Raw genomic sequence first — 25871 nt, 5'->3', positions numbered from 1 at the left:
CCACGTGCACCCTCCCACTTCTTTAACCTCAACACGGGAGCGTTGATTGGATAAGCGCCGTATGACAGAGTACAGGGGCGAAATCACCAAGAATATATGCGAGCGCGCAATGAACAATCCGGTGCTGCTTACCCCTGCGAGGCTGTTATGGGAACAGGACCTAACCAGCCCAGCCCACCCCGTCTGCAGTTTTATCCGTTCTCGGTTTTTCCTCAGCTTTATGCACACCTTTAGGAAGAGATTAGGAACAGAAAATGTGGTACGAGCTCTTGCTTGTTGGAGAGCAAGGTCCAAATGACAACCTAAATAAACGGATTAGTCTTGCTATCGCATTTCAGGTTATAACCTACCTTTCATCTGCTTCCTTACAAGTAGCAGCAGAGACGTTGTTACTGAGACTTGATTGCCGTTTTTTTTTCACTCTAGAAAATCGAATTATTTTCTGATATGTCGCCGGGAAGACGTAGGCGGTCACCTTTAGAAGATCAACTAGACGTGCAGTAACAACACTTATTTTACGGGTGGAAAGCGCTGTGTGAACCCCAAGGAAAAAATTATCCTGATACTGCGATACGCCAGTAGTATGACTTGATGACAGCTTTCGGAAAAGAAGAAGGATGAAGGTGAAATAATTGTTAAAAAGGGGGGAGGGGGGTTCAATTCGCGGAACTTACAGAGGGCGGCTGCACCAGCATTCTCAGTATTCTCCCACAGTTTATCATTGTGCTACATTATACGGCGGATATCGATTTTTAGATCAACGCTCGCGCGTTGAAGTACAATATTGGGAATGTGCCAACGCCCGATAACTGAACAGCTTAACCCACTCAGTACACTTTGCTACGATAAGTCACAATGCTTATCTTGGCAATATTTACGACTTCCATCAGTTTAACAGAACTTTGTGTTGGGCTAGTTAGCAGCAGATTATTTCAAGTTCGTTGAGAGAAGTAGTTCAGAGAACTAGTGGATTACCTAGAAGCAAGTTCGCTCCTCCTCCTACTCTGTTCAGGCGTCAGCTGTCGTTTTTCGCATTGCACAATGACGTTCTTGTGAAGCACTTCTCTCCTAATAGTACCACATACCTCCTTGTCGCGCATAAAAAATTGCGAAAGGAAATTGTGCAGTGGTTTCACGATGAGCCGACAGTAGGACACCTCAGGATTGCACGCACGTTGAATCGAGTGCGAGAGACGAATTATTGACGGCGGTTGCCTGCCGACATTGCACAATACGTGAAGACGTGCCGTGAGTGTCAGTGACGCACGACGCGTCAGATCAGACCTGCTGGGCTGCTGAATCCCATAGCAGACCCGACCAAGCCGTTTCCAGTAAATTGGAAGGGATGTGCTCGACCTCCCGACTTCATATACGGGAAACAAGTGGATCATAGCCACCGACTACCTTATCCCCTACGCCAAAGCAAAAGCACTGCCTCAGGAGAAGTCGCAAGATTTCTGTCGAGCACATTCTCTTGCCACACGGCGCCCCAGAAGTGATCATTACGAACAAAGGTTCAGCATTTACGGCGGAGCTCACTCAAGCTGTCTTGAGGTACAACCAGACAAGCCACCGGAGAACGACCGCCTACCACCCACTGAAAAACGGACTTACAGAGCGGCTGAATAAATCTATCGCGGACATGTTCGCCACGTACGTCGGCACCGAACAAAAGACCCATCCGACCCGGCCATCCTGCCCTTCGTGATCTCCGCGTATAATACGGTCGTCCTGGAGCCCAGCCAACACACATACGTCCCAGGGACATCACAGAATTCCGATTATGGGAGTTTCGGATGTCCTAGAGAAGTCCGGAAATGTCCAACAAAAATCCCCCAAAACATCCCAGATAAAACAAGAAGTGACTTCCTCAGGACGTCCCAAACAATACCGAGTGGGACATGTTTGGTGTACTTTAGGAGCTTATTGGGACATTGTTTAGGCGATTTTCCTCTGGTTGTTATTCTAGGCACTGTCTTGTCGAGGCCTCGCAAAGCATGCAGTTATATGAATATCAGCTCATGTTAGTCTCATGAGCAAAGTCAAGTTACCATCTTTATTTGTATTGGGGCAATTAGGCAGGGATGATTTGGGAAGAATTGGAGGCAGAGTTGAATTTCAACAGGAAAACCACTATGCTGGAGGTGACCACTCTCAAAATTTCTTGTTATAATTATTTTGTGTTGAACTAACGATTGAAAACATATATTAATTACCTAAAAAACCTTTTTACTTACTCGATAATCACCCATGTACAAAGCAATATTCGCGGGCGTTGAACACTGCATCCTGCAACCTGTACTACGCTATATGCACCTGTACTGTACCTGCAACCTGTACTGCATGTGCCTATATATATATATATACTGGGCGTCGCATACTATGCATAATAACCACAAAGCGAAACCCCGGCGGTTCTTGAGAAATTACACACAGAACATGCACACATTGCACACTGCAAAGAACAGATGAGTTAATTTTAAGATCAGAACACTTAAGCACTTCAGTATATACTCCCCAACACAGGTTTCCTGATATGCGCAAGCTATACACTGCATATATGCAAAGCTATATAAATTTAACTCTTGGATAGTTACATATTTTATTAGCAGTACAGTTAACCAAGGTCGCATGTCGCATTCTGTTACCTGCGACATGCGACCTCGGCATCGGCAGATTTTGCACACAGTTGTGGCACTGCGCAGACGCCTCTTCAATAATTCTGTCGAGGCCTGGTGACCAGAACAGAGAACGTGCGACGCATTTCATTACCGGTGAACCCTGGTGATTCTCATGTAGAAGATGCAGCGCTTGCTCCCTAGCTTAGGTCGGTATTATGACCCTGTTACCCCAGTACATCAGTTCATCTGCTATGGATATTTTGAGCTTACGGTCAAAAAAGGACAGTACCGCCCGGCTCATTCCGTTTGCGTTTCTGGGCCACTCATGTAGTATGTACCGTTTGACCTCGACCAGGACAGGGTCGGAAGACGTTAGTGCCTTCAGCTCACGCGTTGTTATGGCGCCATTCTTCAGCTGGTTCAGCCACAACACATATTCTGGCGGCTCACCATCATACTCAGCTTCCGGAGATGGCTGCGAAATTCGCCTCAGGGCATCCGCGTTCAGCATCTGTCGTCCTGGTGCATACTGTAGCCGGTATGGGTAAGCCCCCAGGTGGAGCTCCCAACTTTGTATCCGTGCGGCGGCCATTTTGGCCGTCTGCTTGTCTGCTTTCAGCAGACCCAACAATGGCTGATGGTAAGTCGCCAAGGTAACTTCCTGACCTAGAAGGTAGTCCCGAAATTTCGTCACGCCGAATACCAGTGCCAGTGCCTCTCGTTCAAGCTTTTATATTTTCGCTCCGCCTGCGTTAATGTTCGTGACCGGAACCCGATGGGCCTGTTAACGGTTGTGTGAAACAAGAAAACTCCCACACCATACGGAGACGCGGCACATTCAAGTTTAAGTTGCTTAAACAGGTCGAAATGAGCCAAAACCTTTGCTGTTTCAAGGACTTGCTTGGAACGATCAAACGCGAGCTCTTGAGGCTGTTTCCAGTCTCAATGCGCATTGATTCGTTTCAAGGGCTTGCTTTGAACGATGAAACGCGAGCTCTTGAGGCTGTTTCCAGTCTCAATGCGCATTTTTTCAAGCAGCTGATACAAAGGACCAAGTCCGGACCAAGTGTGATAGGCATATTCGGCAGGAACCTCGCGTAAAAAGTAACCATACCCAAAAAAAGAACGTAGCTCGCCGACGTTACGCGGGCTGGGTGCCTGCATGATAGCTTCAATGTTATCTCTGTCGGATGGAGCCCATCACGATCGATGCGATGCCCTAGATAAGTAACTGCTGCACTGCGCAACTTGCACTTATCGAACCTTAGCTTTACACGGCGCTCACGAAATTGCTCTAAGACGTTTTTCAGCCTCTCACCACAGTCACTCGCTCTCTAGGAAATGAGCACGTCGTCCAGATAAGCCTGTGCTCCTGCAAGACCGGCCGAGACTTCATCCACTTTTCTTGCTGGTGCTGGTGCCTGTCGTTCAAGCTGTGAATATTTGCGCTCAGCCTACATTAATGTTCGTGAGCGGAACCCGATTAGCCTGTTAACGTTACCAGTCGTGTGAAATGAGACAGCTCCCACACCATACGGAAACGCGTCTCATTCAAGTTTAAGTTGCTTAGGATGGTCGAAATCAACGAGAACCTTTGCTGTTTTAAAACCTTGCTTAGCACGATCAAGCGCTAGCTCTTGAGGCTGTTTCCATTGTCAATGTGCATTCTTTTCAAGCAGCTGTTACAAAGGACGAAGTGTGGTTGACATATTCGGCAGAAACCTCGCGTAAAAAGTAAACATGCCCAAAAAAGCACGTAGCCCGCCGACGTTACGGGGGCTGGATGCCGGTATGATCGCGTCAAGGTTATATGCGTCGAATGGAGCCCGTCACGATCAATGCGATGACTTAGATAAGTAATTGCTAGACTGCACAACTTGCACTTATCGAATCTTAGCTTTACATCACGCTCTCCGAACCGCTCTAAGACGTTTTTCAGCCTCTCACCGCAGTCACCCGCTCTCTGGGAAATGAGCACACTGTGAAGATAAGCCTGTGTTCCTGCAAGACCAGTGAAGACCATTTTTCTTGCTGGTGCTTGCTGGTGCTTGCTGGTGCCGAAGCTTTCCCGACAGGAAGCCTGTTGTAGCAAAATAGCCCCTATAGTGTATTAATCACGCAAACGTTCTTCGCGTTATCGTCCACGGCCACTTGATTGCATGCATCAGTAAATTCAGACTGTTGAAATAATCCCCATCGTGTAGTTGGGCAAACATATCCTCAATGAAAGGTAATGGGCGTTGCTCAGTTGCACAAGCTGAATATAACGTGACCTTGAAATCGCCGCAGATTTCTACTGCGCCGTCTTTCTCAAGAACTACGACTATGGGCGTTGACCATTCAGAGTGTATCACCGGCGATAGTACGCCCTGAGAAAGTAAACGGTCTAGTTCAGGTGACACCCGCTCGCGTAGCGCATATGGAATGGGTCTGGCCTTGCAGAACTTGGGTACTACACCTTCCTTCATTTGCACGCTAGCTGAAGAACCCTTTATCGGCCCCACTTCCTCGTGGAACACGTCATGGTAGTCATGGAATATGCTGTTCACGCTGGATTCGCTTGCTTCTTGTGTTGACGCTGAGTCTTCGACAATGCGAAACACCGGAACACCTGCGTTGCTCAGCTGCTGGATTAAATCGCCGCCGAAAAGACTGCTCCCGCACAGTCCAACACGGTCAGCGCACACTTTACTGTCGTCCCTTTATAACAAGTCGGGAGCGCAAGCTCCCAAACTACCGGAAGGCTTCCTGTGTAGGAGGATTGATTCAGATTAGGTGGTTTCAGTGCCGGCCATTACTTGTCATGCTTATGGTACAGTTGACGCGGAATGACACAACTGGCGACCCGGTATCGACTTCCATGCTCAGCCGCACGCCACCCCAAACAAATGTTCAGCAAATCAGAGGTTACATAAAGCTTTACCGTTGTGATCAGTTCAGTTCAGTCGTTCAGTCGTGTCCGACTCTTCGTGAGCCTATGAACCATGTCACGCCACGCCTTCCGGTCTCTCACTACCTCCCTAACATCACATAACTTCATCTGCAGTGCCTCGAGGATGCCATCTAATCATCGCGTTCGCTGCCTACCCCTTCGCCGTCGACCCTCAACCTTTCCCAAAATCAAATCTTTCTCCAGTGACTCCTCTCTTCTCATCAGATGACCAAAGTAGCTGAGCTTTAACTTTAGAATTTGACCCTCCAATGAGCAGTCAGGGTTTATGGTCGACAATATCGACTGATTTGATCTTCTGGCAGTCCAAGGAATTCTCAAGAGTCTTCGCCAGCACCAAAATTCAAACCCGTCAATTCTTCGGCGGTCGGCCTTTTTCACAGAGCAACTCTCGCATCCATAAATCACAACTGGAAAGACCATAGCACGAGTTATACGGATCTTCGTTGGCAGTCTAATGTCTCTGCTCTTTACTAGGCGGTCAAGGCTAACCATTGCTCTCTTTCCCAGAAGCAGGCGTCTCCTAATTTCATGGCTGCAGTTTCCTTCCGAGGCAATCTTGGAGCCCAAAAAGAGAATATCTGTCACAGCTTCCACTTCTTGTCCATTGATGCTCCAGGACTTGATAGGACAAGACGTCATGATCTTTGTCTATATAATGTTCAGTTTAAGGTCAAACTTCTCAATCTCTTCGTGTACGCGCATCAGAAGTCTCTTGAGTTCCACTTCACTTTCTGCCATTAAAGTGGTATCATTCGCATATCTAAGGTTGTTGATACGTTTTGCAGCAATCTTCACTCCAGCTGAAGACACGCCCAGACCGGCCTTCCTCATGATGCACTCTGCATATAGGTTAAATAGGCAAGGCGACAGCATGCAGCCTTGCCTTGTTCAGTTTAAGGTCAAACTTCTCAATCTCTTCTTGTACGCGCATCAGCAGTCTCTTGAGTTCCACTTCACTTTCTGCCATTAAAGTGGTATCATTCGCATATCTAAGGTTGTTGATACGTTTTCCAGCAATCTTCACTCCAGCTGAAGACTCGCCCAGACCGGCCTTTCTCATGATGCACTGTGCATATAGGCTAAATAGGCAAGGCGACAGCATGCAGCCTTGCCTCACTCCTTTCTCAATCGGAAACCAATCAGTAAGACCATGCCCAGTTCTGACTTTAGCCTCTTGTCCTTCATGCAAGTTCCTGAGGAGACAGATGAGGTGAATTGGAACTCCCATCACTTGGAGAGCTTGCCACAATCTGCTGTGGTCTACGCAGTCAAGCGTTTTCGCATAATCAATAAAGCAGAGGTAGATGGGTTTCTGGAACTCTCTTGCTTTTTCCATGATGCAGCGAAGGTTGGCAATTTGGTCTCTAGTTCCTTTGCCCTTGCGAAACCCAGCTTCACGTTCGGAAGCTCCCGATCCACATACTGCTGCAGCCTACATTGGAGGAGTTTCAACATCACCTTGCTAGCAATGCGAAATAAGCGCGATCGTGCGGTAGTTGGAACAATCTTTGGCACTGCCTTTCTTTGTAATGGGGATGTAAACTGATCTCCTCCAATCCTGTGGCCACTGCAGGGTTGTCCAAATATTTTGACAGAATGTATGCAAAATGTAAACAACGTCATGGTTGAGGTTTTGAAGCAACTCTGCTGGAATGCCATCAATTCCGCTAGATTTATTCTTAGCAAGCATGGCTACGGCCCATTCAACTTCACTCTTCAGGATGCCCGGCTCGAGATCAGTAATCACAACCGTCTTATGTTGGGTTTGCACATTCGGGTCCTTCTTGTACCGTTCTTCTGTGTATTCCTGCCACCTCTTCTTTATCTCTGAGGCTTCAGGGAGGTCCTTGCCTCGTTTGTCCTTTATCACGCCCAGCTTAGCACAGAACCTTCCTTTGATATCTTTGATTGTCTTATACAGAGCTCTTGTGTTCCTTAATTGGCGGTTGTCCTCAACTGTTTGGCGCTGTATGTTCAGGAAGGCATTCTTATCTCTCCTTGCTATTTTCTGAAAATCCGCATTGAGAATCTTGAATCTTTCTCTTTCCCCCATAACTTTGGCCATTCTCCTTTCCTCAGCTATTTGCAAAGCCTCTTCAGATAACCAGTTTGCTTTCTTGAATTTCTTTTGCTTTGGAACTACCTTAGTAGCAACTTCTTGTATTGTATCACGATGTATTGTCCACATCTCTTCGGGCTCTCTGTCTTCTAGATCTAATTCTTGAAATCGATTCCTCACTTCCACCGCATATTCTAATGGAATTTGATTCAGATCATACCTGAAAGGCCTTCTAGTTTTCTGCATTTTCCTCAATCGAACCTTAATTTTGGCAACAAGAAGCTGATGATCGGTGCCACAATCGGCCCCCAGCCTTGTTTTTATTGCTTGTATAACGCTTCTCCATCTCTTCCGTCAAAGAATATAATTGATCTGATTCCTGTACACACCGTCCGGTGAAGTCCATGTGTACAGGCGCCTCTTGTGCTGTTGAAAATGAGTATTCGCTATGGTCAGGTTGTTTTCTTGACAGAACTCTACTAGCCTCTGCCCAGCTTCATTTCGCTCACCAAGACCGAAATTGCCTGTAATTCCGGATATTTCTTCGCTCCCGACCTTAGCATTCCAGTCTCCTATGAGAAAAACGACGTCTGATGATGGGGTGCGGTCTAAAAGGCATTGTAGGTCCGCATAAAATCTCTCAACATCACCTTCTTCAGCAGTAGTGGTCGGTGCATAGACTTGGATAACTGTTATGTTGAAAGGGTGACCTTGGATCTGAAGTGAAATCATTCGGTCGTTTTTGAGTTCGTACCTAGCACTGCTTTGCCCATTTTCTGTTTACTATGAGAGCGACCCCATTCCTTCTCTTGGATTCGTGCCCACAATAAAAGACATAGTGGTCGCCGGAGTTAAATTCTCCCCTTCCGGTCCCCTTGAGCTCGCTGATACCCAAGATATCAATGTTCAATCTGTCCATTTCTCGCTTGACGACATCCAGTTTACCTTGCGTCATAGATCTTACATTCCATGTTGCTATGTGATATATCTCTTTGCAACATCGGACTTTCCGGTCGCTTCCCGACACGTCCACAACTGACCGTCCTTTTGATTTTAGCCCAGCCGCTTCATTCGTCCTGGAGCTACTAGGAATCGCCCTTCGTTCATCCCCAGTAACATGTGGGACGCCTTCAGACCTGGGGGGCTCATGTTCCGGCGCCATACCATTAATGGTATTGTGACTGGCCATAGGCTTTTCGTGGCAGGAAATACTGGAGTGGGTTGCCATTACCTTCTACAGTGAATCGCAATTTGTCAGAACTCTCTGCCTTGACCTGTCTATCTTCGGTGGCCCTACACAGCAGAACTCACCTCTTCATCTAGTTTCGCAAGCACCTCCGCCACGACAAGGCAGTATTCCATGAAGGGGACCGTTGTGATACCAAAGTCCAAATGTGGGCGGCTTCGTGTTCCTCGTCTGCTGAGGTTTCCGTCCCCAAGAGGGCATTAGTTTATTCCGTCCTTGCCGTGCCTTGTTCTGGAACACCACGGCTTCGGCATTTCCTTGCGAGGTGACCACGTCGTCCGCAGCGGTAACAACGGGCGTTAGACCAGGTGCAACATGCGTCAATATGTTTCGTAATATGACACCTTGCGCATTCCTAATGTGCGGTAGCCTTCCTTTCATGCAGCCGCGTTCCCTTCCGATGCGTCTGTACGTTTACCACTGGTGCCGCTGCCGGTTCGACCATGTGTTTTACGTCACTATCCGCAGCCTCAGTTGCAAGGACCATCGTCTCAGCTTCTTGTAGCGTTAATTCTTGCTTTGTCATTAGCTGCCACTGCAGGACACCTGATCGTCTACCACATACAATGCTATCTCGTAGAATGCAATCCAAAGCACTGCCAAAATTGCAGTTTTCAGATATTCCGCGAATGTCTACCAGGAATTCATTAATCGGCTCGCTCTGCGCTTGACGACGACTAAAGAATTTGTAATTGTCGGTGATTTCACGCCTCTTCGGACTGTATTGCTCACTCAAAACTTTGACGACTTCTTCATACGTCAACTCATTTGTTCTACACGGAGCGACCTTCCCTGTCAGCTCTTGAATCGCACGCGTATTTAACGCGGTAACCAGCAATGCTCTTTTCTTGTTCGAGTCTTCAATTACATTTGCTTCGAAGTATGCTCCTACGTTAATAAGGTACGGCTGCCACTTATCTTTGCCCTCTTCGAAGTCCGGAAGGTGGGGAACCATGATTACCTCGGCTTCTCGGTTCTGCGTGGGCTCCTGTTCAGGGTCTGCATTCACTGTATGGACGATATCCATCCTCGTCGCCACTGTAACGTAGCCATGTGGGCTCACAGTAACGCCAGCAGCGTAGTTCATGGAACCAAAATGAACGTTTATTTACAGATATAGATCGTATTTAAGTAGTCAAGTGGCAAGAAGATATGAAGCAGCACATGTTAGAGTTTTTGTCCGAAACGCTGAAGGATCCCCAAATAAGGCGATAAAAGGTATCGCACTTTGCACCCAGACGTTAAGAGATAGGAAGTGTGCATAGTCAGTCGTGAAGTTGCAGCAACATGTAACGTTAAGAGATAGGGAGTGTGCTGAGTCGGTCAGAGAAATAACCGAAGTTACTGATATTCTACTCGAAATTTAGAAGATAAAATGGGCATGAGCCTCGCATGTAGTTCGGTGAGAGGATAACCGATGGTTACCAATTTGATTATAAGGGAAAGTAAACGTAGCAGAGGGCGACAGAAAATAAGGTGAGTGGGTGAGGTTCAGAAATTCGCAGGGGTCAATTGTATAGATCTAGCATAGGGCCGAGCATTTTGGAAAAACGTAAGAGGGTCCTTCGCCCTGCAGTGAGTATAATTCGGCTGATAATGATGATGCTGTGGCGAATGCATCCCTTGTAGCGATGCAATCTCCACCGGGGATACACTGCTCCGCCCAATCGAAAATTCTAAGGGTGGCTTCATATTTGAGCCAGAGTGGCATAAATAGATTGCGAAATATATAGGATATATGCCTCGATGAAAGGCTAGCAGGAGTCATTGTCAGGAGGATATTTCACGAAGTGTTGGCTCACTTCCGTAGTAAGGCGTTGAAGCTACTGCATATTCCTTCAGACGTATTTATTTTCAATGTTCGGCAGAAGTTTCGCCCTATTAAGTTAACCGATAGAAAACAGAAGTAAAATATCAAGCCGCTGGTGAAATCGGAAATCATGACATCGGAATCATGTCATTTTGTGTTCGGCACTCTTACTAACCAATCAACAACGGGCGCAGTTCGGTCTGCTACTTACCTCGGTAATGAACTTGTTCTCAGCCAAACCTGAAAAATATTCAGCAGCGCCACCCTGATCCTTAGCGTGGTACCTATTGTGAGAACCGGCGTGTTCTGCCTGTGTGCACAAGACTGCCAGAATTGAGGCCCTTTCAATCTGTTAATGGCACAAATGTAGGAAAATAAGGAGTTTGTCAGGGTATGCAAACCGAAGACCACGTCAGCGGAGGCAAGGAAAACAAAGGAGAATTTTTTACTAGATTTTCGTGCAGAGCTAGTTTACAACAAAAATGTCTCCCATTGGAATTAAATAAATAATGCCACGGTTCCGACGTGTCGAAAAACAATCCGAACGCAAAATCGCATCAAACTTGTGACACAACTATTTTTATGTAAGATTTACGTGTGGCATCATACTGCTTGTCTTGACAATTATCATTCACCTGCTAGTCAAGTTGGAAGATCTTTTGTGATATGAATTCGATGCTCTTGTAATAAGGACTATATGCTAGCACAGGTGTCCGCGTACAATAACACAGATACTGCGCTTTCACTTTGCATAAAAACCAAATAAAGTAGCGATATTTAACAAATTTTCCTACCATTTGCTAGCGCCAATATGTCGAATTGCCTGTTACCTAAGTTGCTGGCCAATAGTACACGCTGTTTAGATACCCAAACTTTTCACAATATTTTGTTTGTGCTCCATACATTACTTGGAACTGTAAAGATTACATGGGTGACGATAATCAAATAAATACGATGTAGCGATTTATGTTACGTCGGTGGTGTGTTCAGATCCAACCAGCTTCGAAACTCTGCTACTTACTGATTTTTGAAACATTCACGCGTCCTGTCACTGGAGGGAACATTCGGTGGTCGTAGGTGATGATTCAATCTTGCGGGAGTGAATTTCATTCTGCTTTTTATTTATTCATCTCGCACCCCAATAGAAAATAAGTTACTCATAAATGACAACAGCAGAAATTTTGAATCATCATCATCATCATCAGCCTGAATATACACACTGCATAGCGAAGGACTCTCCCATATTTCTCCAATTAACCCGGTTCTGTGCTAACTGCATCCACTTGACCCCTGCGAACTTCTTAACCTCATCCGCCCAGCTAACTTTCTGCCGCCTCCCGCTACGCTTTCCTTCCATTGGAATTCAGTTTGTTACCCTCAGCGACCATCGGTTATCCTCTCCTCGCACTACATGTCCTGCCCATGCCAGTTTCTTCTTCTTGATTTCCACTAGAATATCAGTAACTTGAGTTATTTCTCTGACCCAATCTGCACGCTTCCTTTCTCTTAATGTTACCCCTACCATTTTTCGTTCCATAGCCCTCTGGGTTGTCCTCAACTTAAGTAGAACTTTCTTGGTTAGCCTCCACGCTTCAGCCCCATAGGTGAGTACAGGCAAGATGCAACTGTTGTATGCTTTCCTCTTGAGCGATACCGGTAAGCTGCTAGTCATAATTTGTGAGTGCTTGCCAAATGCGCTCCATCCCAATCTTATTCTTCTTGTTATTTTCATTTCATGGTCCGGATCTATGGTTACTACCTGTCCTAAGTAGACATATTCGCCTAATACTTCCTGTATTTCGCTACCAAATCTAAACTGCTGTTCCTTCCCGAGGCTGTTGAACATTACCTTAGTCTTCTGCATATTGATTTTCAAGCCTACCTTTCTACTTTGTTTGTCTAGGTTATCAACATTATTTGCAGTTCATCCCCCGAGTTACTTAACAAGGCAATGTCATCAGCAAATCGTAGATTACTGAGGTATTCTCCATATACCCTTATCCCTAACTGCTTCCATTCCAAGTCTCTGAATATTTCCTCTAAACAAGCTGCGAATAGTACTGGGGAGATCGTGTCTCCTTGCATAACACCTTTCTTTATTGGAATTTTATTACTTTCTTTATGCAGATCTATGGTTGCTGTCCAGCCACTATATATATCTTCCAGCACTTTCACATACGGCTCGTCTACCACCTGGTTTCGCAATGCCTTCATCACCGCCGACGTTCCTACTGAGTCAAATGGTTTCATGAATGCGTTCGTCAATGCGTTTGAATGCGTTCTTTCAACCCTGTATCAGTGCAGGGTCTATATTGTCACGTGTTACTTTTTACAAGCATTCGAGGCTGTAATTGTTTCAGCGAAAAGCTCATCGGTCGAGTTATCACAATACCGCAGCGTGAGCACCGGCGATTGGTTGCCTGGTTGGACAACTTTTAATTCCATCGGAAACGAGGAGTCGTGCGCCCGCGGATTAGAGGCTGGCAGGTAGCCCTTGGCTTGTTGCAGCCTCTTCCGCCAGATGGACGATGCGGTGCTGGATCGCAGGGTCCGCGCTTCGAAGCAGTGTGTCCCAGGCTTCTCTACTTGTAATATTTTGCCCTATCCCTTGAAGGCCTCGCCTTCAAAAAACGGGTTCGCGAGCCATGGTCTCGCCCGACGAGTGACAAATCCAGTCTCTTAAAAACACCGGTTTATTACGGATTAACAAGAAAAAAGCAAAACAGAGAAACATAAGGCGCTACTGCGCTGAGAACAGGCTGTTCATGCGCGCGACAATAGAACAACGGAAAGCGGCAAGAATGTCAGGGCCTTACCGCGGCGAAACAACACACACTGCGGAGCGAATAAAACGAGCAATGGGGCCAAAGCGCTAACGGCGACACAACAAACATTGCCCCTCGCGGCACAGCAACTGACAGAAATACGCCTAGGCTGTTCCTGCAGGCACTGCTTCCATCTTCGCGTCGGCGATCTTCTTTCGATCGTCCGTGCACACCCTGCTGGCCCATGACGCTCGCCGGTTGCCCCGCGCCGGCCTTTCCGCCGGCGCAACAAAGCCCCGCGCCTCGCTTCTGACGCGCTTATCTACCCTCGTCTGCCGCCGCTAACATCACGCCCCCCAAGATAATCTGCTTGCTCATGCGCCCTCGCGCTGCCCGTGAAAACACAATACAAATACGCAAAGACGCGCGCGCGGTTTAAAACACCTAAAGGGGCTGCGGAGCACCACACTCCCCCCCTCTGTAGACGGGACACCTCCCGAGATTTCTAAGAACGAAACAAAGAAGAGCACTGGGAGGAGTACAAAAACAATGCTGGTTCTGACGAGCTACCCGCTTGAAGGAATCCGCTGGATTGGTGGCATTCATCAGACGATGGGCCAGGTGGTTCACATCTGGTAGACCCGAGTGCCGTTACGTACTTTCTGGCCGCTCGTAGTACTTTCTCAGCTCGGCGACGTTGACTGGTCCGATCTCCCTTCCTTTCACAGATCTAGGATAAGGGCCCATTACGTCGCAGGCAACAATTTCCCACGGGTTACGGCTCTCCACAGGTTGCAAGAAGCCCGGTGGTTTACCACCCCTTGCATTCGCTGTCTGGCATGTAAGACAAGTACGGACGTATGCCACGACATCCTTTCTCATGCGGGGCCAAGTCACGATGCGACCCAACTTTTCATACGTTTTCTTGCCATCGCTGTGGCCTGCAAGGAGTGTGTCGTGAAAATACTCTAAAAAGAGCTTGCGCAGGCTCTTTGGTACGACAACACGAAAGGGGGACTCACCACCATCTGTGTCGGCAGGGGGTGTATATCTCAGGAGAAGTCCATCTTCTGCTTCCAGGTAGCAGTCATAGCTGCCGGTAGGCGCTGTGCTTCCTGCAGGGTTGGCACTGTTAGGCCCTTTCGTATTTGGATGCACTGAGGATCGCTTAGCTGAGCTTGGAGCAGCTTTTGACGGGAAACCAGCGTTCCCCAGGCATCAGCGGCTTCTGCGATCACCAGGACTTGCGGTGCTTGCTCGCCATCTGCAGGTAACGGAGCGCGGGACAGGGCGTTGGCTGCCTTGTTGAAGGTGCCTTTCTTGTACTCCACCCTGTAATTATATTTCTGAAGAGCGAGCGCCCAGCGGGCTAGACGGCCGGCTGGATTCTGCAGCTTTGACGACCAAGACAGTGCCTGATGATCGGTCTAAATTGTAAACTCAGCCCCATCCAAATACATTTCAAACTTTTTTTGGCGCAAATACAATTGCCAAGCACTCTTTCTCTGTTACCGTGTAGTTTCGTTCCGGCGATGAGAGAGTGCGACTTGCAAATGCCAAGGGGCAAAGCTTCCCTTCGTGATCCTGTAGTAAAACAGCACCTATTCCATACTCACTCGCATCAGTCTGCACTGTAAAGGGCCGGTTTAGGTCCGGGAGCCGCAGACGAGCAGTATCAGCGATAGCTGTTGACAGCGTCCGAAACGATTCCTGCTCCGTGTCTGTCCAGGACCAACGGGCGCCTTTCCGGAGAAGCTGATGAAGGGGTCCTGCCAGGTCCGCACAGTTTGGAATAATGTGGCGGTAGAAACCGACCATGCCCAAGAATCGCTGCAGGCTCTTGACATTTGTTGGTGATGGCAGCTGCAATATGGCCTGCACTTTCTCCTCGTCAGGCCCGACTGTGCCCTGTTCAACAATGAAACCAAGCAGGTTGATTCTGCGCGAAACCAGCTGCACTTTGCGTGGATTAATGGCGATGCCTGCGTCCTTCATTCGTTCACTGCTCCGCCTGCCACCCCTCGCTCTCGGCCAGTCATCGGAGGAGGCCCTGTCCGGCCTGCCACCCCTCGCTCTGGGCCAGTCATCGGAGGAGGCCAGGTCCAGCCTGCCATCCCTTCCTCTCGGCCAGTCACCGGAGGAGGCCCGGTCCGGCCTGCCACCCCTCGCTCTCGGCCAGTCATTGGAGGAGGCCCAGTCCGGCCTGCCATCCCCTGCAGACGGCCAGTCACCGGAGGAGGCGCACCAGGGATTGCGACCTCGTGGAAGTCGCCTGCCCCCATACGGCAGCTGGGGCTCATCACGCTGCGGGCTGCCAATGATCCGAGCCATACGCAGGACGGCTCGAGGCAGGAATCCGCTGGATTGGTGGCATTCATCAGACGATGGGCCAGGTGGTTCACATCTGGTAGACCCGAGTGCCGTTACGTACTTTCTGGCCGCTCGTAGTACTTTCTCAGGTCGGCGACATTGACTGGTCCGATCTCCCGGCCACCCTGCACATGACGAAGCATGTAAGCCAGCCGCGAAAGACGCTTTATTACTACAAAAGGACCAGTCCATCGAGGAGCGAGAGAGGCGGCAAATCCTTTTGTGGCATCACTTAGCGGGGGCGAGCGGCGGAGTACTTTATCCCCAACGTCGAACTGCAAATGAGGCCTGCCCTTGTTGTACTGGCCGCAGTTCTCAAGGCGGGCGAGGTCCAAGTTCTCCCTGGCCTCCTTTAGAGTTCCAGCGAGCCACTGGAGAGATCCTGGGTGAACCTGGAATAACTGGGAGCCTGTAAATCAGTCATGGGTAAGGGCATGTTAAATGGGAAATCGAAGCTCACGGCCAAGAAGAATAGCTGCCGGTGTAAAACCAGTCGACCGGTTTACTGTGGTTCTTGTGGCGAAAGCCATCTCTTGCACTCGCAAATCCCAGTCTTTGTGACGTTCCGTGAAAGCCACGAGCATGTTTTTCAGGTTTCTGTTGACCCGCTCTGTGATGTTGGCCTGAGGATGGTAGGGCGTAGTCCTTTTGTGCTGCACGCCAAGAGCTTTGCAGGTGTCAGCAAATATCCTGCCCGTGAAATACGTCGCATTATCAGTGATTAGCTGCGCCGGGAAGCCGAACCGAGTGAATGCGTCTAGGAGTTTATCCCAGACTACTTTTGAGTCCAGTTTACGTAGCGGGTATAATTCAACCCATTTAGAAAAATGATCAGTGACCACTAGCAAGTAGCGATTTCCTTTCACAGATCTAGGATAAGGGCCCATTACGTCGCAGGCAACAATTTCCCACGGGTTACGGCTCTCCACAGGTTGCAAGAAGCCCGGTGGTTTACCACCCCTTGCCTTCGCTGTCTGGCATGTAAGACAAGTAGGAACGTATGCCACGACATCCTTTCTCATGCGCGGCCAAGTCACGATACGACCCAACTTTTCGTACGTTTTCTTGCCATCGCTGTGGCCTCTAAAAAGAGCTTGCGCAGGCTCTTTGGTACGACAACACGAAATGGGGACTCACCACCATCTGTGCCCGGCTAGCTCAGTCGGTAGAGCATGAGACTCTTAATCTCAGGGTCGTGGGTTCGGGCCCCACGTTGGGCGCCAGATGGAGGCCTCGCCTTCAAAAAACGGGTCCGCGAGCCATGGTCTCGCCCGACGAGTGACAAATCCAGTCTCTTAAAAACACCGGTTTATTCCGGATAAACAAGAAAAAAGCAAAACAGAGAAACATAAGGCGCTACTGCGCTGAGAACAGGCTGTTCATGCGCGCGACAATAGAACAACGGAAAGCGGCAAGAATGTCAGGGCCTTACCGCGGCGAAACAACACACACTGCGGAGCGAATAAAACGAGCAATGGGGCCAAAGCGCTAACGGCGACACAAGAAAGATTGCCCCTCGCGGAACAGCAACTCACAGAAATACGCCTAGGCTGTTCCTGCAGGCACTGCTTCCATCTTCGCGTAGGCGATCTTCTTTCGGTCGTCCGTGCACACCCTGCTGGCCCACGACGCTCGCCGGTTGCCCCGCGCCGGCCTTTCCGGCGACGCAAAAAAGCCCCACGCCTCGCTTCTGACGCGCTTATCTACCCTCGTCTGTCGCCGCTAACATCACGCCCCCCAAGATTATCTGCTTGCTCATGGGCACTCGCGCTGCCCGTGCAAACAATACAAATAGAAAGACGCACGCGCGGTTTAAAACACCTAAAGGGGGTGCAGAGCCCCACACCCTGGAGATTGTGGGCACTCACAAATTATGTGGTCGAGGGTCCCTCTCACCACACAGTGTTTGCAGAGATCATTGTCCCTAAGATCTCGTAGCGCGTGAAACGACCAGACCGGGTTCAGGAACGTATTAGTTTTTAGCCGCCTCCACGCGACAGCTTCTCTATTATTTAGTCTAACATCTGGCGGGGGTACCAGTCTACGTCCCAATTTATAATGGTCGATGATTTCCCCGTAATTTTGCAGACGCTCTTCGTATGCCCAGTGTTCGGGGGGCTCGACGGCTACCTGGAGAGCTCGGGCTAGCTCGTGAGCCGCCTCGTTACTAGGGACAGCAGCGTGAGCGGGTGTCCAAATTAACTGAATTTTTCTATTTATCGTTCTTTGGGTGAGGATTTTGGCTGCCTCCGGCACTATCCTCTCCTTCCCAAAATTTTGAATGGCAGTTTTGCTGTCGCTAATTATGAACTTTGCTTCTGTTCCTACGCAAGCTACCGCTATCGCAACCTCCTCCGCAGTCTTTTTGTTGCGGCCTCTGATGGCTTCCGCGGATACCGGTGCCCCTCGGCCATCGACTACCGAAGCTACCGCCGCACCTGTTCTGCCACTTGCCGCATCAACATAGACTACTTCCTTTGTTCCCATGTTCTTGAACCGTCGCTCTAGAGCTTCGGCTCGTTTGGCCCTTCTTTCGACATTAAGTTCTGGATGCGTATTCCTAAGGAAGGGGGGACTACCAAGGCATTCCTGATTTCATTAAAATTGTGAGTTTTTTTAACTTCCCTGTCTGGGTTGAGGCCTACTTTTGCAAGAATTACCCTGCCCGTCTCGGTCTTGCTTAGTCTCTCTTATTGGGAGACTCGCACTGCCTCCGCCAATTCTGCCCATGTGTTATGCACCCCGAGTTCCAGCAGTCGTTCGCTCGAGGTACCCATGGGCAGTCCTAGCACCTTCTTAACACATCTTCGAATCAGGCAGTCTAACTTCTCTTTTTCGCCGGCCTTGAGGTCCAGGTAGGTGGTGGCGTAACTGATTCTGCTTATTACGTATGCCTAGATTAGTTTTAGTAAAGCTCGCTCCCTGAGGCCTTTTCCTTTAGTGGCGAACCTCCTCAAGAGCCCGAGGGTTTGCATCGCGTAACTTTCTAATTTTTTCAGGACCTCTCCGTTATGGCTGTGCGATTGGATGATCATCCCCAAAATCCTGATCTGATCTACTTTTGGCACCGGTTTGCCCTCCACCTGAATATGAACCTCTCCGCTATTCTTGCAGCGGAGGTACTTTGGGTTATAAACGAACAACTCAGATTTATGCGGGGAGCACGAAAGTCCCCTTTTAGCCGCGTAATCGACAACGATGTTGGTCGCTGCTTGCAGGCGTTCCTCTGTACTCGCATCGCTCCCATGGTTAATCCAGAGGTTAATTTCGTCCGCATACATGCTAAAATTTAGCCCCTTGATTTGGTTAAGTTTACCCGGGAGGCCTCTCATTGGCACGTTGAATAGGAAAGGCAATAGCACTGAGTCCTGTGGTGTGCCTATTGCTTGCTAACTCTATCGTAGGAGATTCTAAATTTTTTGAATATCATGCAGGCTTTTCTGCCTCTATAAGAAGTCTTTTATGTAGTTGTACGTTCTCTCCCCTACTCCGAGCACTACGAGCCCTTCGAGGATAGCCTCGTGCCTGACATTGTCGAAGGACTTGGTGAGGTCTAGGCACAGGATCACTTTGGCGTCTCTCGATCGCGAGTCTATGATATCATGCTTTAGTCGGAGCATTACGTCCTGCGTGCACAAGTGTGGTCGGAAACCGACAATTTCGTGCGGCCACAGGTTGTTTTGCTCCATGAAGCACGTTAATCTTGTCTGTATTACGTGCTCCAGCAACTTCCCTACGCATGAGGTTAGGGAAATCGGTCTCAAATTTTCCAATTGCGGGGGTTTTCCCGGTTCGGGTATTAGTATTATGTTTGCCGTTTTCCACTGATCTGGCAACTGGCTCGTTTACCAGACTTTTCCAATGAATTCCGTTAGAAGACTAATCGAGTCATTGTCCAGATTCCTTAGCATTTATTGGTGATCCCATCGGGGCCCGGGGCTGATTTAGTTTTTAGTCTTACAATCTCCGCCCTTACTTCTGCTTCCGTGATGGGAGCGTCAATAGCCTCATTTGGCGTGCCACCGTAGCTCGGGACTGGGGAACGCGGGTTGTCTGCAACATACGTTTTTATTAACTTATTCATAAACGCCGCATTGTCTCCTTCAAAGGCGTGCCTGACTTTTGCCAATCTTATTCCCGAGTGAGTTTTTGAATTTGTTGGGTCCAGAAGATGCCGGAGCATGCCCCACGTTTTGGAGAGATTCATGCCTCCCTCCATTTCGTCGCATCTGTTGAGACAGTTTTGTTCGCAAAATTTGATCGCGTAGCTTTCAATTTCCTTGTTATGCCTCGCGATTCGTCTTCTAAGATTCTTGTTCCACTTTTGTTTCTTCAGCCTGCGTTCCATGCTTTGTTTAGCGTCCCACATGTGGGGCATTCGGCTATCTGCTATACCAGGAGCGTCGCCTCCTACCAGCGTCTTTGTCGCCTCACCAACGTGGCGTTTGAGTGCCTCCGTCCATTCCACAATGTTCTCAATCTGTTCTAATTGCGCGGTTGCCCTGAACTCTCTACATTGATCCATTCTATAACGGCCGGTTGGCACGCCCTGTGCGTCTTGACGCTCTCTTTGAGGACCGAAACGACCATGAAATGGTCACTGCCAAAATTAACATTTGAGAGTCGCTTGGTGACGTTCATAATCACATATGATCTTGTGAAGGCGTCTTATCATAAATTATCACCGAATGTTCAGTGAATATTGAAGCAGCGAAAAGGAACTGTGGTCGCAACTTGAAAAAATGGCAAAAATACGGATATAATTTCATTTTGAATGAACATCAGGTAATATATTTAAAACGTGGTCCGTTTTAGTTGGGCAACTCTATGTCGAGACTTCGCTGGCAGTCTGCATGATCCCAAAAATAGTAACTGCAGCAATTAGCTGGCGCTCCTCCAGTTATCTTGGGTTTATTTATCATCAACTAATACTATTTCAATTTTAACATAATTAAAATCCACCGGTCTTAACTGCTTAGGCAAAATTTATGCTCGTCAAAGAAAAAGATAAAGAAAGAAAAATAAAAGTAGTCAACCACCCATATGGTTACGTTGCGACCGAACACTAAGTACACAGATTGAAATCTGTGTCCTGAGCGTTCTGTGTAAACTGCGTGCACATTTGTGACGTAAAATTGGGAAACTGGTAAAAATTTCAAAATTGCGTTCGCTCCATTGAAAAGAAAAAAGAATATATTGTTGCGAAGAAGATCGACAGTGGCGCAAGAGGAGCCCTGGCGCGAGGCCAGCCATTAAATCATCGTTCATCCTGTTGCGATGTTGGGCCGTCTTTTTGCTTATCACCACGTAACATTTTGGTGGAGGTGCTGGGTGCGTCATCCCCATCTCTCGCGTTGTAGCATCAACGCCATCTGCAAGCCGGGAACATCGACCGAGAGCCCTGGGACACCGCCGAGCAGCTTCGCACCTGCCCTTCCTGCCCAGACCTGACCAACTACCGCCGCCAGCCCCCAGCCCGGATCTGAAGACAAGGAGAACAGACAGACCAACCAGAACCTAGGCGAAGGACCCGAAAGACCCAAAAGAACCGAACATGTACCCGCCACCCCCGCCCAGCTGCCCGACGCATCCTCAAGCCTTCGTTCCCATGGACTCTGGTGTGGGAGTGTTGAACGGCTCCAGGGGAGGCGGATCAATCAAGCATAATCGTGTTCATTGTCATCGTGGTGGCAAGCGCATCATTCTCTTCTATCTTTTCTTTGAAATTTACACCATCACGTCCCCATCGACTTAAACAAACCGATCGAGACTATCGCTCGGTGGTCACGGGAAGTGTTGCGAGGAAGATCGCCAGTGGCGCTGAGAGGAGCCCTCGCGCTAGGGCAGCCATTCCTGAAATCAACGTTCACCCTGTCGCTATGCTGTGCCGTCTTCTTTGCTTGTCACCACGTATTAATATATATATACATATATATATATATATATATATATATATATATATATATTTATATATATATATATATATATATATATATATATATATATATATATATATATATATATATATATATATATATATATATATATATATATATATATATACATATATGCAGATCAATTAAGGGGAAAAGAGGGTGCTCATTATAATACATGAAGGAAAGAAGCCTTCATGTATTATAATGAGCACCCTCATTTCCCCTTAATTGATCTGCTTGTAGCTTACGGGGGTCTCGGTTCTGGCAGTCTTGAAGCCATAGGTAGCGTAAGAGGGTTCTAGCACAGCTTTCGCCCCCGCTCTTGATCACATTCTACGTGACGCTGGCGGTAACAAAGGACGTTCTACGTCCGCCGCTATGGTTGAGGGTGGCGCTGGTGAACACTCTCAAGGTTCGTATACAGACAACATAAATACCCAAGCAAGTAGCAGGGGGGACAGCGGCCGATGTAGCTCAGTTGGAAGAGCACCGGACGCGATATTCGGAGGTCGTGGGTTCGGTTCCCACCATCGGCACGTTGTTTTTTCTGCTACTTTGTGTTTAATTATCTTCGCCTAAACAAGATTAAATTACTAATTTCTTTGATTATCCAAGTAAACATTAAAAAAAAGACAAAGTAACATCCCCTACGCTTTCCTTCGCGTCGCCGACTGTTGGCTTCTTTCCTTTATATATACATATATATTGTAGGAGGTGTTGGTTGGTTGGTTTGTGGGGTTTAACCTCCCAAAGCAACTCAGGCTATGAGAGACGCCGTAGTGGAGGACTCCGAAAATTTCGACTACCTGGGGTTCTTTAACGTGCACTGACATCGCACAGCACACGGGAGCCTTGCTTTTCGCCTCCATCGAAAAGCTGCCGCCGAGGCCGGGATTCGATCCCGCGTCCTTGGGAACAGTAGTCGAGCGCCGTAACCACTGCGCCACTCCGGCGGGGTGTAGGGGGTGTGTTTATTCAGTCCACGCAGAAGAATTCGCAGGATGAATTCGCAGCGGAGCGTCAGGCGTATGAGAATCACGAAGACAACAACGAACTTCTTCGTCCTCGAGAGCGCCAGCACGCGATGCATGTCAGTGGCAATAACGATGAAGATTACCACACTACAGTTTCCCCCCGGGCAGAGAAGGAGCCATCCTGCGACTCATGGAGCCGAAAGGACAGACTGATCGCAGTATGGCTTGATTCGGTCCATATGAACTATTTCGCGTCCACGGCGACGCAAGTCCCCAGAGGTCGTAACGGGCTCAACTACGTAGTTGACGGGAGATGTTTTTTGAAGGACTCGGTATGGACCGTGATACCGAGCAAGAAGCTTCTTTGAAAGGCCGACGGCTGTGGCAGGAACCCAGAGCCACACCAAGGAGTTGGGTGCATAAGAAGGAGCCTCGCCAGTGTCACGATGGTGTTTTTTTTGCCACTGGTTTTCCTTTGTAAGCGAGCGAGCTAACTGGCGGCATTCTTCTGCGTACTGGGCGGCGTCCGAGAATGGCGTTGATTCAGAAACATCAGGGCGGTAGGGCAAAAGCGCGTCCATTGTGCAGGTTTGCTCGCGCCCGTAAAGAAGAAAGAAGGGAGAGAATCCAGTGGTGGTCTGTATCGCAGTGTTATACGCGTAAGTTACGAAGGGAAGAACTTGGTCCCAGTTGTAATGAGCGTCGTTGACGTACATGGCCAACATGTCACTCAGAGTACGGTTGAAACGTTCTGTCAGGCCATTCGTTTGAGGGTGGTAAGAAGTAGCGGTGCGATGAATGATGCGGCATTCTTTCAGTAGGGCTTCAAGAGCGTCGGACAAGAAAACGCGTCCGCGGTCACTGAGTAGCTCCTTCGGAGTCCCGTGGCGAGGAATCAAGTTGGGGAGAAGGAACAAAACAACGTCTGTTGCTGAGGCAGAGGGTTACGGTGATGTTTCAGTGTAGCGAGTAAGATGGTCTACTACCACGATAATCCACCGGTTTCCAGCGGCAGTAGTAGGAAGAGGGCCATAGAGATCTATGCCAACGCGGTCAAACGGACGAGCAGGACAGGGTAACGGCTGCAATGAAACAGGACACTCTGAGGAGTTTTTCGGCGTTGACATGATTCGCAAGCGCGCACGAAATGTCGTACAAAGCGGTGCATTCCACGCCAGTAAAATCGCAGACGTAGGCGCGTGTAGGTTTTCAATACGCCACCGTGAGCACATTGTGGGTCTTCATGGTACGCAACACAAATTTCGGCGCGGAGATGACGTGGGATGACTAGAAGCCACTTCCGGCCATCAAGCAAATAATTGCGGCGATAGAGAAGACCGTCACGAATGGAGAAGTGGTGGGCTTGCCGGACGAGCGCTTTGGATGAATGACCGGGAGTAGGAATTGAGAGAAAATCCAAAAGTGCCCTGATCCAGGGGTCATTCCGCTGTTCGGTAGCCATGTCGATAGTGGCAAGAGTAGACAAATCGTAAGCACAGACGTGGTCAGACGAGGTATCACTTGGCAATGGCGAGCGGGAAAGAGCATCCGCGTCCGTATGCTTCAGACCTGACCGATAAATGACATGAATGTCATACTCCTGGAGACGGAGAGCCCAGCGAGCAAGGCGACCACATGGGTCTTTCAGAGAGGCGAGCCAGCACAAAGCGTGGTGATCGGTCACAACATAAAACGGTCGGCCATACACATAGGGACGAAATTTCCCGATGGCCCAAATAATGGGCAAACATTCCCTTTCTGTGACTGAATAATTAGACTCTGCTTTCGTCAAAATTCGGCTGGCGTATGCTACAACGTACTCGATAAAACCAGGCTTACGTTGGAAAAGGACGGCACCAAGCCCAATACCGCTGGCGTCAGTGTGGATCTACGTAGGCGCAGTGGGATCAAAGTGGCGTAGATGGTTTGGTTTGGTTTGTGGGGTTTAACGTCCCAAAGCAACTCAGGCTATGAGAGACGCCGTAGTGGAGGACTCCGGAAATTTGGACCACCTGGGGGTTCTTTAACGTGCACTGACATCGCACAACACACGGGCGCCTTGCTTTTCGCCTCTATTGAAAAGCTGCGTAGAATGGGAGGCGAAACCAAAAGGCGGCGTAAAGTGTGAAAGGCTTTGTCGCAGGCTGGAGTCCAGGAGGAAAGGTCGGAGCTACCGGCAAGGAGCTGGGTCAGAGGAGCGATGATAGAGGCGAAGTTCAAGATGAAGCGTCGAAAGTAGAAGCAAAGGCCGATAAAGCTTCGGAGCTGCTTCAGGGAGGTTGGCTTCGGAAACTCTGCAACTGCGCGAAGTTTGGTGGGATCAGGAAGAATGCCGTCCTTAGAGACTACGTGGCCTAGAATTGTGAGTTTTCGAGCGGCAAAGTGGCACTTCTTCAAATTCAACTGAAGCCCAGCGTCGGTGAGACACGTGAGGACATGCGTTAGGCGGAGAAGGTGAGAAGAAAAGTGGGTGGAAAAAACTACGGTGTCATCCAGATAACAGACAGGTCGGCCACTTGAGTCCACGAAGAACAGTGTCCATCAGGGGCTCGAAAGTAGCTGGGGCATTGCAAAGGCCAAAGGGCATAACGTTGAACTCGTATAAGCCGTCCGGTGTTATAAAGGCAGTTTTCGAGCGGTCATCATCAGCCATAGGTACCTGCCAGTAGCCAGAGCGCAAATCCAATGAGGAGAAATACTCGGCTCTCTGTAAACAGTCCAAGGCGTCGTCGATTCGCGGCAGAGGATAGACATCCTTGCTCGTGATCTTGTTTAGTCTACGGTAATCGACGCAAAACCGGATGGAACCATCTTTCTTGGTGACCAAAACAACCGGATATGACGCCACGGCGAAGCATGTCGTCCACGTTATCAGCAATGACCTGGCGCTCAGAGGCTGACACGCGATAAGGACGCTGTCGTAAAGGTGCGTTTGTACCAGTGTCGATTGTGTGCGTAACGACAGACGTGCGACCCAGAGCAGTGTGAGGAAGATCGAAGGTAGAAGTGAAGTTTTGTAGAAGAGAAGCGAGCTGATCGCGTTGTGCGGGTGGAAGATCTGCGTCAATAGCTTGTTGAAGAACATCGGGTGGTGTCGAAGCGGTCGCTATGTCGCAAGAGCTGAGAACATTACCATC

The 25871-nt window shown here is 48.8% G+C and overlaps 1 protein-coding gene and 1 non-coding gene across 2 annotated transcripts in view; both read left to right on the top strand.

The window, feature by feature from the left end:
- LOC146174906 (uncharacterized) overlaps positions 1 to 25871 on the top strand; it is a 99109-nt gene that overhangs the window by 35885 nt on the left and 37353 nt on the right. The gene's annotated exons all lie outside the window — the stretch shown is intronic.
- TRNAK-CUU (transfer RNA lysine (anticodon CUU)) lies at positions 16972 to 17044 on the top strand. The gene has a single exon. It is a non-coding gene; the product is annotated as a tRNA-Lys (tRNA).

Source organism: Amblyomma maculatum, chromosome 11 (assembly GCF_055883805.1).
Source record: "Amblyomma maculatum isolate TAMU_Amacu chromosome 11, ASM5588380v1, whole genome shotgun sequence".
Classification (NCBI taxonomy): domain Eukaryota; kingdom Metazoa; phylum Arthropoda; class Arachnida; order Ixodida; family Ixodidae; genus Amblyomma; species Amblyomma maculatum.
The sequence above is the reverse complement of the archived record's forward strand: the minus strand, read 5'-3'. Positions and strand labels throughout refer to the sequence as shown.